This window comes from Peromyscus maniculatus, chromosome X, assembly GCF_049852395.1.
Source record: "Peromyscus maniculatus bairdii isolate BWxNUB_F1_BW_parent chromosome X, HU_Pman_BW_mat_3.1, whole genome shotgun sequence".
Lineage (NCBI taxonomy): Eukaryota > Metazoa > Chordata > Mammalia > Rodentia > Cricetidae > Peromyscus > Peromyscus maniculatus.
In genome coordinates this window covers 123,182,143-123,195,388 of record NC_134875.1, presented here as the reverse complement: position 1 = coordinate 123,195,388, position 13,246 = coordinate 123,182,143, and the positions used below count along the sequence as shown (strand labels likewise).

The following is a 13,246-nucleotide window of genomic DNA, read 5'->3' as shown; positions in this document are numbered from 1 at the left end:
ATTAACAGGCTGATTTGACATACAATAGAATCCCATACATACATTCTTATATCTAGCAGCTCTTTAAAAATGACTTTCTTAACAAAGGTTGGATATACACCAACCTAAAACTGTAGTTTTAGGAGGCTAAAACTGTAGTTGATGGGAGAGAATAATGGTGGCTGAGAGGAGAGTCTTAAATTCTCACTATTTTACAGAGGAGACCACAGGCTCCTCAATTTCAGTAGAAGCTGAGTGAATGACTGAAGCATGCATAGGTACTTCTGCTGAAAGAAAGAGGAAGGCAATTCTTCCAAACAATCTGTATAAAAGGCCTGAGACAGTAATCTTCCAAATATTTTTCTAGAGATGCTACATTATATTAAAAGTAAAAAACAGTGTTCCTTTAAATTTTATGTGTGTTGTGTATCTGTGTACCACATGCATGCCTACTGCCAGAAGAGGGAGTTGGATCACCTAGAACTGGATTTACAGATGACTGTGAGCTGCCATGTATATGCTGAATATTGAACCCAGGTCCTCTGGAAGAGCAGGAAGGGCTTTTAACTGCTCAGTGGTCTGTACAATCCCATGGTGTTCATTTTGAAAATAGAAATGTGGACATTAGAAAATTATTTTTAATCCTTTCTTGTGATTAAAAGGGATGAGTTAAAGCAATAAATTTTAAAAGTTAGAGAAATAATAGGTTGAAAAAAACATACCAACAAGATAATAGCTGGTGTGAATTTTTTTATTTTATTTTATAATTTTATTTAATTTTACATATCAGCCACAGATTCCCCTGTTCTCCTCCCTCCCCCACCCCCCACATTCCCCCTAGCACATCCCATATTCCCATCTCCTCCAGGGCCAAGACTCCCCTGGGGATTGAATTCAACCTGGTAGATTCAGTCTAGGCAGGTCCAACCCCATTCTCCCAGGCTGCCCCAAGTGCCTCTGTATAAGCCCCAGGTTCCAAACAGTCAGCTCATGCACTGAGGACAGGTCCAGGTCCCACTGCCTGGATGCCTCCCAAACAGATCAAGCTATTCAACTGTCTCACTTATCCAGAGGGCCTGATCTAGTTGGGGGCTCCTCAGGTATTGGTTCATAGTTCATGTGTTTCCAATCGTTTGGCTATTTGTCCCTGTGCATTTTCCAATCTTGGTCTCAACAATTCTCATTCATACAAACCCTCCTTTTTCTCACTAATTGGACTCCTGGAGCTCCACCCGGGGCCTGGCCATGGATCTCTGCATCCAGTTCCCTCAGTCATTGGATGAGGTTCCTAGCACGACAGTTAGGGTGTTTGGCCATCCTATCACCAGAGTAGGTCAGTTCGGGCTTTCACTCTACCATTGCCAGTAGTGAATTATGGAGGTGTCTTTGTGGATTTCTGTGGACCTCTCTACCACTTTGCTTCTTCCTATTCTCATGTGGTCTTCATGATAATATGATAATAGTCTCTTGTTCTCCCACTCTGTTCTTGATCCAGCTGGAATCTTCCACTCCCCTAAGCTCTCTTTCCCTGTAACCTTGCCCTTCATTACCCCCACTCACATCCAGGTTGTTCATGTAGATCTCATCCATTTCTCTGTCATTGGGCAATCCCTATGTCTTTCTTGGGGTCCTATTTTCTAGGTAGCCTCCCTGGAGTTGTGAGTAGCAGTCTAGTCATCCTCATTTTACATCTAGTATCCTCCTATGGGTGAGTACATACCATGTTTGTCTTTCTGAGTCTGGGTTACCTCACTCAGGATGATTTTTTCTAGATCCATCCATTTGTCTGCAAACCTCATGATGTCATTGTTTTTCTCTGCTGAGTAGTATTCCATTGTGTATATGTGCCACAATTTATTTATCCATTCTTCAGTTGAAGGGCATCTAGGTTGTTTCCAGGTTCTGGCTATTACAAACAATGCTGATATGAACATAGCTGAACAAGTGCCCTTGTGGTATGATTGAGCATTCCTTGGGTATATGCCCAAGAGTGGTATAGCTGGGTCTTGGGGGAGATTGATTCCCAGTTTTCTAAGAAAGCACCATATTGATTTCCAAAGTGGTTGTACAAGCAGTGGAGGAGAGTTCCCCTAGTTCCACATCCTCTACAGCATAAGCTGTCTTCAGTGTTTTTGATCTTAGCCTCCTGACAGGTGTAAGGTGGTATCTCAGAGTTGTTTTGATTTGCATTCCCCTGATGATTAGGGATGTTGAGCAATTCCCTAAATGTCTTTCAACCATTTGAGCTTCCTCTGTTGATAATTCTCTGTTTAGTTCAATAGCCTATTTCTTAATTGGACTGTTGGGCATTTTGATGTCTAATTTCTTGAGTACTTTATATATTCTGGATATCAGCTCTCTGTCAGGTGTGGGGTTGGTGAAGACCTTTTCCCATTCAGTAGGCTGTAGCTTAGTTTTGTTAATGGTATCCTTTGCTCTACAAAAGCTTCTTAGTTTCAAGAGGTCCCATTGATTGATTGTTTCTCTCAGTGTCTGTGCTACTGGTGTTATATTTAGGAAGTGATCTCCTATGCCAATGTGTTCAAGACTACTTCCTACTTTCTCTTTTATCAGGTTCAGAGTGACTGGATTTATGTTGAGGTCTTTGATCCACTTGGAATATTTGTGCACAGTGAGAGACATGGATCTATTTGCAGCCTTCTACACATTGATATCCAGTTTGAAGCACCATTTGTTGAAGATGTTTTCCATTGTACAGTTTTGGCTTCTCTGTCAAAAATTATATGTTCATAGGTGTGCAGATTAATGTCAGGGTCTTCAGTTCCATTCTATTCATCCACATGTCAGTTTTTATGCCAGTACCAAGCTGTTTTTATTACTGGAGTTCTATAGTAGAGCTTGAGGTCAGGGATCATGATGACTCCAGAGGTTGTTTTATTGTACAGGATTCTTTTGGCTATCCTGGGTTTTTTGTTTTTCCATATGAAGTTGAGTATTATTTTTCCAGGTCTGTGAGGAATTGTGTTGGTATTTTAATGGGGATTGCATTGAATCTGTAGATTGCTTTTGGTAAGATTGCCATTCTTACTATGGTTAATCCTGCCTATCCATGAACATGGGAGATCTTTCCATTTTCTGACATCTTCTTCAATTTCTTTTTTCAGGGACATAAAGTTCTTGTCATATAGGTCCTTCACTTGCTTGGTTAGTGTTACCCCAAGGTATTTTATATCATTTGTGGCTATTATAAGGTTGATGTATCTCTGATTTCTTTCTCAGCCTGTTTGTCAATTGTATATAGGAGGGCTACTGATTTTTTTGAGTTGATCTTGTATCCTGCTGTGTTGCTGAAGGTGTTTATAAGCTGTATCTATTCCTTGGTTGAACTTTTGGGGTCACTCAAGTATACTATCATGTCATATGCAAATAGGGAAAGCTTGATTTCTTCCTTTCCAATTTGTATCCCCTTAATCTCCTTATGTTGTCTTATTGCTCTGGTTAGAACTTCAAGTACTATATTGAATAAGTATGGAAGAGCGGACACCCTTGCCTCGTTCCTGATTTTAGTGGAATTGCTTTGAGTTTCTCTCCATTTTATTTGATGTTGGCTGTTGGTTTGCTGTAAATTGCTTTTATTATGTTTAAGTATGTTCCCTGTATTCCTGATTGCTCCAGGACCTTTATCATGAAGGATTTTGTCAAATGCCTTTTCTGCATCTAGTGAGATTATCATGTGGTTTTTTTCCTTTGAGTTTGTTTATATGGTGTATTACACTGATGGAGTTTTGTATGTTGAACCACCCTTGCATCTCTGGGATGAAGCCTACTTGATCATGGTGGATAATTGTTTTGATGTGTTTTGTAGTCTGTTTGCCAGTATTTTATTGAGTATTTTTGCATCAATGAGGGAGATTGGTCTGTAGTTCACTTTCTTTGTTGCATCCTTGTTTGGTTTAGGAATCAGGGTAATTGTAGCCTCATAGAAGGAGTTTAGTAATGTTCCTTCTTTTTCTATTGTGTGGAAGAATTTAAAGAGTATTGGTATTAACTCTTCTTTGAAGATCTGGTAGAATTCTGCACTGAAACCATCTGGTCCTGGGCTTTTTTTTTTTGGTTGGGAGACTTTTAGTGACTGTTTCTATTTCCTTAGGGGTTATTGGACTATTTAAATAGTTTATCTGGTCTTGATTTAACTTAGATAAATGGTACCTATCCAGAAAATTAACCCTTATATCTTTTGCCCTATATAAACCTTACTTATATTTAAATCTCATAATTTATTTAAACTTTAAAGTTAAGTTTAATATTAAACTTAGAGTTTAGTTTCATATTTTTATACCTGATACTACTTATTCAGACCTATATCACATATTCAAACCTTTATGACATGCTTAAGCCTTTAATTTTTCATATTTTAAACTGCTACCACTAACCAAAAAAATCATTTATTTAAACTTTTATCTTAACCAATAATAATTTGAAACCAATTCTCTTAAATGATGGCAAGTATTTTGAACCCATTGAACTCAAATGACCAAAACCCATATTAATTTTTATTTTTCCTGTGGAAACAAAAACATAATTTCCCCATTATCTTGAACTGGCAACTCAACATTTTTTTCAAGCAATATCAGGACAGAGAAGGGTTAACAAGAGAAGATGCTGGCTGGCAGAAGAGACCTTGAAGTCATCACAGTGAAGAACTTGGCTTAGGAAGGAAGGGAGGGGGAGCAGTTGGCATAGAGTGTGTCCTTGGCTGCCAGTGTTCCTAAAAAGAAAGTTTTTGTTAACTCCTCTGACTAAAATCAGATTCTCTGTTCACTGTTGACACAGTTTTTGTCAGTTGTAGGCAGTCCTCATTGCCCTGTCCAGAGCTCTCGTCTTTGCCCACCTGTACCACAAGCATGTAACCCCACCCTCTGTGATAGCAGCTAGCTGGCTGTAGTCCTGATAGCAAGAGAGCTAGGGAGGGAGGGAGGTGGCCCTGGCTATGCCTCTCTCTCTTTCTCTCCCAGGAAAATAAGGGAGGTTAGTAGACAGAAAAAAAATAACATTTACACAGACAATCCAAGTACATGTACATCAACACTGAAAGGATGGCCTCATTCACAGCTAGCAAGCCCTCTTGCAGTATGCAGGCCCCACCTGGCAGAAGGTACCTGTTTATCTCAGTTCAGTCAGGGGGTGGGGGTACACAGTTCCCTGTACTGTGGCTTGCACATCCAACCAGTGGACTAAGCAGAGGTCTAGTGGAGAATATGGGGACTGTCCCATAGCATCTGTCACACTCAAGTCAACAATGAGAACAATTAACACACTACACACAAGACCAAGTGCACATGAAAAGAAAAACTTTGCCCCAACGAGACAACCAACAAAGCTTCAAGAACAATGATGGCCTGATTTGCTCTGGGGGGAGTGTCTCTCCAGGCTCAATTTCACCAAAAACAATCCAGACTTGAGGATCTCTGTCCTTGATCAAACAGACATCAGGGGGCTTCCACATCCCTATCAGTTAGACATGCACCTTCTTTCTTGGAAGAGAATGAGAGAGTAAAGTAATAATGACCACAATAAAACATACACACACAAAAACCTCCACAAAAGTGCTCTAACAATTTCCCAGGAAAAAAAATACAAAGTGTCACTTTCTCCCACCATGGAGGAAGATACCCAACGATGCTCCCAAATGTCGTTGAATGCTCAGGAGAGGCTTCTCCTGAGCACTCCCTGGAGGAGACTCTTGAAACCAAACGGTCACTTCAGAAGTGGCCCCAAATGGCTCGGGACCAGGGAATCCCTTGCCCAAATCAGGGAACAAGAAGTCTCTCTTTCCCTCCAGGTTCACTGTCTAGATACGTCTGTCCCAGTTAAAGCCTGCAAAGTACAAATTGGTTGACCAGTACAAAACAAAAGTAACAAGACAGAGATATAGACAGGACAGCAAGTGCTCTTACTGGTAGATGTCAATGAACCTCTGGACCCTTGAGGGTCCTGGTGAGGTCTCTGGGGTTCCCAGTCAGGGAACCAAATGTTATGCCCAGATTGCAACCCCAAAGAAACCACTGAAGACCATGGATGTCCAGAATGCAGCAGCAAGGTTTATTCTGTAGATACAAGTCTAGACAGGGAACTCATTCCTACACCCAATACAGTGAGGCAGGGAGGAGTTGTTCTTTCTTTGTGAGGCTAGCTATCTAAAGGAAAAAACCACAAGCCTTTCAGGGCAGTTGTGGGGGTTTGCCACAGGTGCAACTCGGATTGGTTTATTTTTATCTCTGTTCTCTTTTAATTGAGTGAGGGTATGTAAACTTTGAATTTACTGGTTGGGGGTTCCAATTATCAATTTGGGGGCAGTCCGGAACAAGTCCCAGACTTTGTCCTTGAGTTGCCATGGGGGCTGGCTGGCCTAGCATGTACTGACTGTGGGGGCTGACTCAGTGGCCCAGGCTCTGTCCTTGATTCACACACATAGCTCTAAGTGGGCGAGGGGTCCCAGACAGTAAACAACTTTGAGCTTTGAGCAGTCAGAGTACGTGCAGAAACAGTGTTAGTACAAAGACTATGTCTTTTGTTCATGGCCCTCCCAGAAACTGCTTACTCAAGTCTCAGGAAACTGAAATTGAGGCCTGATCTCTGAGACAAGACTGAGCAGCCTGTTATGGCATCTGCTTGGTCCTTTCAATATGTGTCTGTATTAAAGGAAGCTCTAATGTCAAAGCTCTAAATACTTACACTAAATGTACTCTCAGTCCTTACTTTATGCTTAATGATTCATTTTCCTATTGTATTTTTTCTACTATGATGTGAAAGTTTATATCAGTACAACTTTAGGAATAATAGCAAAATGTACGACTAAATTTTTGAATATATACTGCACATGGTAATAGACATAGTACATTTGAAAATGTTCATTTCTCCCATTTGACTGCTGTAATTTATGTCTATTAATTTCTTATGTTCTTCAAAGGCATGCAAAAATAATTTCTTTAGCAAATTTATTGCTTTTCATTATTTACTTTAGTAATTAACAAAATGAAACAACTTAGTAAGTCATATATATGTATAAACCTAAATATGTACACAGAAAACATACCACAAAAGTCAGTAAACTACATCTTTTTCAGTATCAATGAGAGCATGACAATATTTACTTTGAAAACAATAGACAAAAATTAATAATTATAAGTAAATTCAGGCTATATTATTATATTTATTATATAATTATAAGTAAATTCAGGTATATCTTCCCATTTTAAGAATCTATCTTTTCCTTACTGATCCCATGAAACTTATAAAATCAGAATCCTCCAAGATTTTATTTGACTAGATTTTTTCTTTTTTCTTTTTTTTCAGTTTGCATTTTTTTAATTTATTTTAATTATTTTAATTTATTTTACAATACTAATCAGTTCTACATAATAGCCACAGATTCCCTTGTTCTCTCCCTTCCTGCCCCCTCCCCTTCCCCCCAGCCCACCCCCCATTCCCACCTCCTTCAGATCAAGGTCTCCCCCGAGGACTGGGATCGACCTGATAGACTCAGTCCAGGCAGGTCCAGTCCCCTCCTCCCAGATTGAGCCAAGCATCCCTGCATAAGTCCCAGGTTTCAAACAGCTAACTCATGCAACGAGCCCAGGACCTGGTACCATTGCCTAGATGCCTCCCAAACAGATCAAGCCAATCGACTGTCTCACCTATTCAGAGGGCCTGATCCAGTTGGGGGCCCCTCAGCCTTTGGTTCATAGTTCACGTGTTTCCATTCGTTTGGTTATTTGTCCCTGTGCTTTATCCAACCTTGGTTTCAACAATTCTCGCTCATATAAACCCTCCTCTTTCTCACTAATTAGACTCCCAGCACTCCACCAGGGGCCTAGCCGTGGATGTCTGCATCCAGATTCCTCAGTCCTTGGATGGGATTTCTGGCATGACTGTTAGGGTGTTTGGCCATCCCATCACCAGAGTAGGTCAGTCCCGGCTGTCTCTTGACCATTGCCAGCAATCTTTTGTGGGGGTATCTTTGTGGATTTCTGTGGGCCTCTTTAGCTCTTTGTTTCTTCCTTTTGAGAATTCTCAACAGAGGAAACTCAAATGGCTGAAAGACATTTAAGGAATTGCTCAACATCCCTAATCATCAGGGAAATGCAAATCAAAACAACTCTGAGATACCACCTTACACCTGTCAGAATGGCTAAGATCAAAAACACTGAAGACACTTTATGCTAGAGAGGATGTGGAACTAGGGGAACTCTCCTCCACTGCTGGTGGGAATGCAAGCTTGTACAACCACTTTGGAAATCAATATGGCGCTTTCTTAGAAAATTGGGAATCAATCTCCCCCAAGATCCAGCTATACCACTCCTGGGCATATACCCAAGAAATGCTCAGTCATACCACAAGAGCACTTGCTCAGCTATGTTTATATCAGCATTGTTTGTAATAGCCAATACCTGGAAACAACCTAGATGCCCTTCAACTGAAGAATGGATAAATAAATTGTGGCACATATACACAGTGGAATACTACTCAGCAGAGAAAATCAATGACATCATGAGGTTTGCAAACAAATGGATGGATCTAGAAAAAAATCATCCTGAGTGAGGTAACCCAGACTCAGAAAGACAAATATGGTATGTACTCACTCATAGGAAGATGCTAGATGTGGAACAAGGACGACTGGACTGCTACTCACATCACCAGTGAGGCTACCTGGAAAACAGGACCCCAAGAAAGACACGGAGAAATGGATGAGATCTACATGAACAGCCTGGACATGAGTGGGAGCAATGAAGGGCGAGTGTCGAGGGAAAGAGAGCGGGAGATCCTAGCTGGATCAAGAAAAGAGAGGGAGAACAAGGAATAGGAGACCATGGTAAATGAACACCACATGAGAAAAGGTAGATTTTTTTTCACAGAAAATGTTTTTAAAATGTGAATTGATTATTCTGTTTTATTCATGTTTTCCTACAAATGGTTTCACAAACCAATCATATACTATACATATATTTACATATATATATATACATTTTATAGAACAAGAAGTTATTTTAAATATTCTTGAAAAAGCCATTTTAAAATGGATAAAGTGATCATTTTTACTGTCATCAGGTGCCCTCTGCCCCTAAATGGGATGTTAGTATGGTCTGGTGATAATTTTTGATAAGACATTTCACAACTGAGGTGATAAATCCTATCTGCTTCATGGCTACTCATTGGCACTAGTTTATATGAACACGTACAGTATTAGAATGTCTAAAATGGTGAAAGCACACACACATGCACCATGGCACATATACATACACACACCCCTTCAAATAGATACATGTAGGCCTTAAATAGTACATGTAAGGACATCGAAACAAAATGTCTAATTTATTCCCTGGTTCTCAACTGCAAGGGAACCCAATAGACATTCTTATACATATAAGTATTACAGGTTTCTCTTTACCTTTGAACCATTTACTTTGCATCTATTTACATCAATTTCTCTCAAACTATAAACCTCCTGTTATTTGCAGACCACATATCTAATGTCGTTAGTTTCACTGGCTTTCCTCTTTATCCAGTATGGGTAAAGCTAATAAAAACAAGAGTTGATAATGCAGACCCAGAGGCCTCTTTCAGTTTGTTTGTGACAAAGTATGAAAGTTTCCCCTCATTAATAACACAGGTTTAGAGAGATACAGAAACAGACACAGAGGGATGGAGACATGGAGAGAGACACACACAGAGACACACAGATAGAGGCAGAGATACATACAAATACTTGGATGTTACTATTTATTACTACTCTTAAAGGAGAGGGCTAGTATGTATTTTTAAAGGCACCAGCAGGCAAAGCCAAAAGCAACTGGGTTATACACACACAGGAAAGTGTTTTGATTAGAAACAAATGTCTCGGACACAATATTCGCCCTCATTTCTTCTTGAATGTGTTAAATCCCAGTATCTTCAGTGGCCCACAGTTTACTTTGCAAAAATCTGAGAGAGTTTGCATTTTTAAATAGTTACATATAATTTGAATCAACATTATAAATCTTGTAACTGTGGGCCAGTTATAAAATGATCTAAGACACACCATTTCTGCTATAGAGAGAGCCCCACCACTTACTACACAGGCCCCATTTTCTATGTGTATGTTCAGTTGATGATTGTGAAGGTTATCATTTGAGATTCCACTTGGGAATTATGATACATGTGTTATTCCCGTCTTACAACTGCAGAAGCCTGGAGAAAGACTACAGACCTGGCTGCTGCCTTCATTCTCAAGTAGCAAACATCACTGTAGGTATTCAGAACACTAGGCCTTCTACATAGAATCTGTACTCTTTCACTGTCTGGTGTTTGCCTGATACTCTCCCCCCAGTTTCACATACAATACTTCTAGTGTTGTTTTTTAATTGTTTTTAATGCCAAATTGTCATACTGTCCACATAATCATTTTATCTCTTGGCCTAAAAAGCCTCATACTTTTCTAGCCATAGCCACCACCAAACTATTGGTTAGATGGTGTTTATCTTTTGCTTACTTTCATCTATTTCCTTTTGAGATTGGCATTTTTGTAGCTCAAAAAAAACTTTTGTCAAGGAAAGTGTGCTAGGAAGGCAGACACATAGTTAGCGATACAAGCAACATTGCAGTTTAAGAAATGTATGCTTCTGAATCAGCAGAATCATTTTGAAATAGCTGAGATAGAACTCAGTATGTTGTGGCTATGTTTATTTGCTTTTCAAAAACAACAAAGAGCATTTTAAAAGAGATAAAGTGCAAGAGAGACTTGGGCATATTTAGAACTACTAAGTACCTAAAAACAACTTTGTGGATTTTTGTTTGTTGGTTGGTTTGTTTATTTAAGATATGTTTTCAAGGATGGTCTTCACCTACTGGGTTTCAGACCTCATCCCCACTCAGCCTCAAGGTGCTGAGTTTATAAGTAGGACATTGTAGATGAATGGTCTTGTTAAATAAGAAACAAAGAGCCAATGCAGAGATGAAAGCCCAAGAAGTCAGAGCTAAAAACCTTACCCTTCGCTGCTGCTGTTGTCCTCTTCAGCAAGAGATCTATTTCCTGTCTGTTTGTCTTTTTTATAAGACTTTCTATTCTGCCTTCTTATTGATTTTAAACCCAACCACATGACCTCCTCGTCACTGCCTGTCTGTACAGACCTCCAGGTCTTCTATGGTTGGTATTGAAATTAAAGGCATGTGTCTCCATGTTGGCTGTATCCATGAACACAAAGAGATCTGCCTAGCTCTGCCTCCCAAGAGCTGGGATTAATGGCATGCACCACCACCACCCAGTTTCTGCTATGGCTTGCTATTAGCTCTGACCCCCAGGCAACTTTATTTATTAACATACAAATAAAATCACATTTCAGTACAATTAAAATATCACCATAGGACATAATTATCTTTTTCTTGTAGGATATTTTAATATTTACAAGCAAGATTTATTTTCTGTTTTAATTTTTCATTTGAAAAAAAAACTTTACTTGGGTGTGCCCACTTTTCACTAGATTCCTTGATTGAATGTGTGACTGTTAGGGAAGGTATTTCATCTCTTTTTTGAGATAGTTTGTATTTTGGTTAAAACACACGAGAGAATTCCACAAAGTAGGATGGGAGGCTGTATGGTTAGGAAATATTTCACTGTTGTTAAAGGCCTATCATCCTGGTCCACTTGGAGCTGAGAAACAGAAAAAGTGTTCAACACAATGATTTAGCAGGAAAGAAAGTTATTTTACAAGTCTTTTAGGGACATGTTTGAACAGTAGGAAAAAGTATACAATTGGGTTGATAATTACAGCCCATTAAGGTTAGAACCACTGGAACAGGTTTGCCATCTTTTCTACAGGGAATGTGTTGTTCTTCAATGGAGGTTCTCATTTAAGCACAGCTTAATTCAACAAGGGGCTCCTTCCAGGGACTTCTTTTACACTGGAAAATCTATTTATAAATTGCAATTCAGACATATTCCCAGGAGTTGACCATTAAAATAAGCAGTGTTTTGGATGTGCAAAATTACAACCACTCAGAGTGTCATGAATGCCTATCTGACTGATGCCTGAAGCTTCACATCCAAGTGTCCACTGGTGAATTCCTCTGAGAATCTCAAATTCCTCACAGTCTCCTGTACCTCCAGTCACATGGCCTGGATCACTCCTGCATTTTTGCCTTTGTGTTTCTAGGTCTTCATATCTAAAAGGATGGACTCTATTCTCTGCTCATATACATTTTTGTTGACTTTGAATTTATTAGACACTGATGTTTAGAAAAGTGATTTAAATTATTTTTCACAAACACTTATTATAATATATAGTCTTCTCCCTTCCCACTAAAGACAGTTCTTTCCAGGCCACATGTCTAGTTCATGATGATGGGTGACAACTTACCAATTTAGGGCTCTCTTTTAGTGATCTCTACAACCACTAAGGCAATATTCCTGGAGGCTTTCTTTCATAAAATTGCTGAGCTAGGCCCAGGAACTGCCCCACCAACAATTTTCTCAATGGCAGTCTTTAAATCAACCACTGTTATCTATTATGATACTCAATATCTAAGTTTGGGAATTAACCTAGACTTTTACAGTTACTAAGTTCTCAGATCAATATGAATTAAAGCATTCTAACATCATGAACTTTTAAGTATGATTCTGGGTCTTAGTCACTGTGAACTACTATAACAAACCATCGTGGGCTAAGTGTCAGAAGTCACAAAGCTGAAACGTTGCTTGCAGGCTGGGTTATTAAAGAAGATTCCCTCCCTGCTTGTTCTCATATGATGTTATTGATGGTACACAAATCCAAATGTGCATGTATATTTACATGCACACACACACACACACACACACACACACACACACACACACACACGTGCCTGCCCTTTTCTTAATCTTTGAATTAATACTTCTAATTTCTAAAACAAAATTTTCATGACATTTTTTTTAATTTTTGAGAATTTCTATGTAAGTACTATGTTTACAACATCTTTACTCCTCTCTTTACCCCACCAACATTTTCCATATCCCCATGAATACCTCTCAAATTCATGACCTCTTATTTATTATTGTAGACACATACATGCATACAAACACACACACACACACACACACCTTATTGAATCCATTTAAGATTCTTAGTGTGTACATGTATTTAAAACTGACCACTTGGAATGGATAACCTGTCAAAAGTCTCTTCCTTGGACAAAACTTATGCTCTTTCTCTCTTTCTCAACAACCATTGGTTGCCTGTAGCTCTTTATGTAGGGCTGGGCCTTATGAAATTTCTCAATGGATACATCTACAATG

General features: G+C 39.3%; 1 protein-coding gene across 1 annotated transcript in view; it reads left to right on the top strand.

Annotated features, from left to right (window-relative positions):
- LOC143271009 (uncharacterized) overlaps nt 1–13,246 on the top strand; it is a 171,909-nt gene that overhangs the window by 110,262 nt on the left and 48,401 nt on the right. The window lies entirely within an intron of this gene.